This window comes from Capsicum annuum, chromosome 3, assembly GCF_002878395.1.
Source record: "Capsicum annuum cultivar UCD-10X-F1 chromosome 3, UCD10Xv1.1, whole genome shotgun sequence".
NCBI lineage: Eukaryota > Viridiplantae > Streptophyta > Magnoliopsida > Solanales > Solanaceae > Capsicum > Capsicum annuum.
The window spans coordinates 49797716-49801682 of record NC_061113.1 but is presented as its reverse complement, the minus strand read 5'-3'; the positions used below and the strand labels follow the sequence as shown (position 1 = coordinate 49801682).

At 33.4% G+C, this 3967-nt stretch overlaps 1 long non-coding RNA gene across 1 annotated transcript; it reads left to right on the top strand.

Moving 5' to 3' along the window:
* The first annotated feature begins 1370 nt into the window (after positions 1–1370).
* LOC124897282 lies at positions 1371–2330 on the top strand. Its single transcript, XR_007054018.1, has 2 exons — positions 1371–1513; positions 1835–2330. It is a non-coding gene; the product is annotated as an uncharacterized LOC124897282 (long non-coding RNA).
* Positions 2331–3967: the final 1637 nt, after the last annotated feature.

Genomic DNA, 3967 nt, shown 5'->3' with positions numbered 1-3967 from the left:
ACCCAATCCGACTTTAATTAATTGGGTTAACCTAGCCCAACATGTTTAAAATAAATATACTTGACCCAATTTCCCCCTATTTTCACCCCTATTGTAGTAACTCACCCTCTCTTTCTCTCAAACTCTACGTGCAATGCACCATCACTAACTCAACATCTCTTTTCTTTTTCACCTATATCTTAAGTCCAAGGTATGAATTCATTAAATTTTGATGCTTACTTTTGGTATTTTGATGAAATGGGTGAGTTAAGTTGATGCAATAATGTGTTAAATATTTGAATGTAAGGTAATGTGTTTTAGTTTGAGATTTTTTTACTTTTGGTGATGAACACCATGTTTAATGGCATTGTAGTGTGTATGGATGTGCTAAATTTGCACACGAAACTAATTTTTGGGGCCTTCATGGGGATGTTTTGGTTTACTTGGTTTGTATTCCATTATGTTATTTGCATTATCAATGTTTTGAACATAAATTTCTCATGAGAGAGCTCAAGTGAGATAGTGCAACATGCTTATTCTGATACTTGGTGCGATATGAAGTACATTATGGTGGGAAGTGTTTTTAGCTAGAATGGAGTTATGTGGTGAAGCACGTTCATTAAGTTTGGTATGGTTTATTTTTGAACTATGGTTCTGCTCAACAAAAATACTGAGTTATAATAGCTTTGTGATGGTGCTTAACCATAAATCATGAGTAGGGAAAGTTTGAGTACCCAATAAAAAGTGATCAATTTAACTATGCTAACAAATTAGGTATGCGGTAGTTCTACAAATTCCTCACCTTAATTGTAGTTGGCTATTTTGTGCGTATCTAATGCTTTTTGGTGTTATTTGTGTAACAAGATGTATGAATCCCAAACTAATGAAGGGTTGGAGAGTTTCCTCTACCTCCCAACAAGACCAAAAATGCAATTAAATAGGGCAACCTACACCTATAGTTTAAGCTACCCCGATAGCCTTCCAAAGAGAACGTAGGAGGTTCAGTGTCAAATAGGTTAAAAACAATGGTGTGCAATGTTACAAAGAAAGTAAAGAGAATAATTACCAACTGATAGATCATATTAATAAAGATAGTTTGGAAGCCAGCGACCCACGTATCCTAGCAAGGATATAAAAGTTGAAAATAGCATTTATCTTTGATGAAATGGGTAGGTGCAACTTGGATTTGGTGTTAGATTTCTTTGAAAATTAGTCACCAGACACTCAATACAACAATGCCAAAGATTGTGGGTAGGTTGTGAAATTAAATGTGGCAACATTTAACACTTTCCTTTACACACCGGATGTTGATCATACTAGACTGGATGAGCTGTACAAAATACCCCCTTATAGAGAGATTTGTCACATACTTTGTGGGTCTATATAAATGGCTATATTGGAACACCACAGAGTAAAGGGAAATCTCAAATTCTACCCATATGCTTATTTTAACAAGGAAGCTCAACTTTGGATGTAGATTATTGGTGCTTGTTTAGTTCCAGGAACCCATATCATTTATGTAATGTATGAATGGGTATGTCAAGTTTTTTCTTTAACGACTGATGTCCCTATTAATGTTTCTACACTAGATTATACTTAAGGAAATCCCAAGTTTACTAGGGTATTAGTTTTGGCTTTAAGAGTTTTGTGATAATGTTCTTGAAGAACAATGGGTTGAGAAAGACTTGAGATGTCATAGGCAACCTAGAAACATACGATAAGTTGATGTGTCTATGGTGAAGTAGCCCAATTCCACCCATGGGCCAGTTCTTACCATTGAGAAGATAAATCCTAGTGATGATAACTTTTTTTGGTACTTCTACGACATAACTAAGTTGATGATGATGTGTGACAGGTGCCTACTTACTGAAGAAGAGTTGAGATAGTTGGATATTGACTACCTAATGAATTACCATGCAAATTTCATGTGCCAAGTTGGTCAAACCTTTAGAGAGCTGGTAGATGTGATATTTATACTGATGATGAACATTTGCTAGTTGATTCCGATGTGGAGATTTATTCTGACTAGGAGGATTATGAGATGAGATATCTTAGACCCAATGTGTATGAAGAAGATGTCTATGCCCAGAAAGTTCTTTTCCCTATCTTCTACTTATGATTTGGGTTATTCGCTAAGGACATTCCCTCTTCTAAGTGTGAGGTGGGGAAAATATTCCTTAGATTATTTACTTTCTTTATGCATGTTGGTACATACTTTGGTGTCTATTTTTGGTTTTTTGATGAAGTTGTTTCTAGTTAAATTATTGTGGTTTGTAATAAGTAGTAATTTGCACTTTGTGGACTTTTATGATTTAACAATTGTAATTGTTTTTGTATTAGTTTTTTTTCTCTATTTTGCTTTTGGGTTCTTCAATTTTTGTTTTCAATTCTTTTCCTGAGGCTAAACCCTTTGAATCGAGTAGGATTAAAATTCTTATAAGACTAAGTTATGCATTAAGGACATAGTTAAGTAATTTTATGACGATGGATGAATGACAACCATTTTAATAGAAAATCATTCATAGGTAGAGATTAAGAAGCAGAACCCTTCCAGTAAATTGATATTAAGAGCTCTTGAAGGTTATATAATTGTATGACACAAGTATGGGTTAAATTAAAAGCATGTGTGACAAGTAAATGACTAATTTTGAGACACTTAGTCTCATTTATGTGACACTCATATGACTTTATCTTAAGTTCTAATTTGTATCATTTCTTGATTGATAATCTATAAGGAGCCATCTTGATTTGATCATGTGCCATGTGTGGGTGTGATGTTTAGATTTATTCCATTTTTGCATGTGGGAGTATAGAACTTTTCTAATGTGTGTGCAAAATGAAATAAAGAATGTTGAGCTTAGGAGATGATATAGGCATTTTCTTGATATCCAGGCTTGATACCCTCTATTACCTACCCATAATGCATGACAATAGTTATCTATATTGAGCCTTTAGCCTATTCCTTAGTAGCCTCATATGCAAAATTTTCCTTTTCATTCACCTGATCGTAATTTGATCCAAAAATCCTAAGCACTTTAGTAAAAAATTAAGATGGTAAAGGGTGTAAGATCAAAGAAGAAAGAAAAAGTAAAGTTAAAGCCCCGAAGTAATAACTATAGGTGTGTGTAATAGTTTATGTTTTGTTGGTGGGGGAGCAGTGTATTGAAAAAAATTGTTCAAAGAAAATATAGGTAATATGTTGATAGAATATACTAAATTCTTATGATGTGTAAGCTAAACAAAAGAGAGTGAATAAAAAAGTGGTGGAAAATAGATTGGTTAAAGATGAGCTTAATAAAAGTGTGATGTATTAAAGTGCTTGGGGAAGTTAGTTGCTATTTTTGTCCAAAATAGTTCCTATCTGTCCCTTAGCCTACATTATAATCTATAAAGACCTACTTGATCTTAAGCTTAGATATTCTTATATTAGTGGAGGATTACACTAAGGAAAGCCTATGGGTCATCCTATATTCATGTGAATTCATTGAGAGAGTGAGCAAAATTCTATTTTACACCTAATCTTATGTTAAATTGAATGTTGGTGAGTGATAATGGGTGAATCTCATGTTGTGAGGCTGCATTTTTAATGACAGATAGTAAACTCATACCATTTCTTGGTTGGATAATGTGAATGTATTTTCAAAGTTTGGAGAGTCAATTCTTTAGGTTAGGATCTTTTGAATGGTCATTCATGTATTTACATGACATGCTTGTTGTAAAAATTGTTGATCATATTAGTTATGTGGTTATATCTCGAGTATCTTGTTTTTATTAGTGAAATTTAAGCATCGTTGGGTGAACATAAAGTATAGAGTATTCAAGACAAACAATGATTTACGTTTAAGGTCGTGATCTTTGGCGTATTTATAAACCCAAATGCCATGTTTTGCCGTACTTTAGATAAGTTAGGAGAACATATAATCTTTTATAAGTATTTTGGCCATACTTTTGATGTAAATGTGCCAACGTACATGATTAGTACTATTTA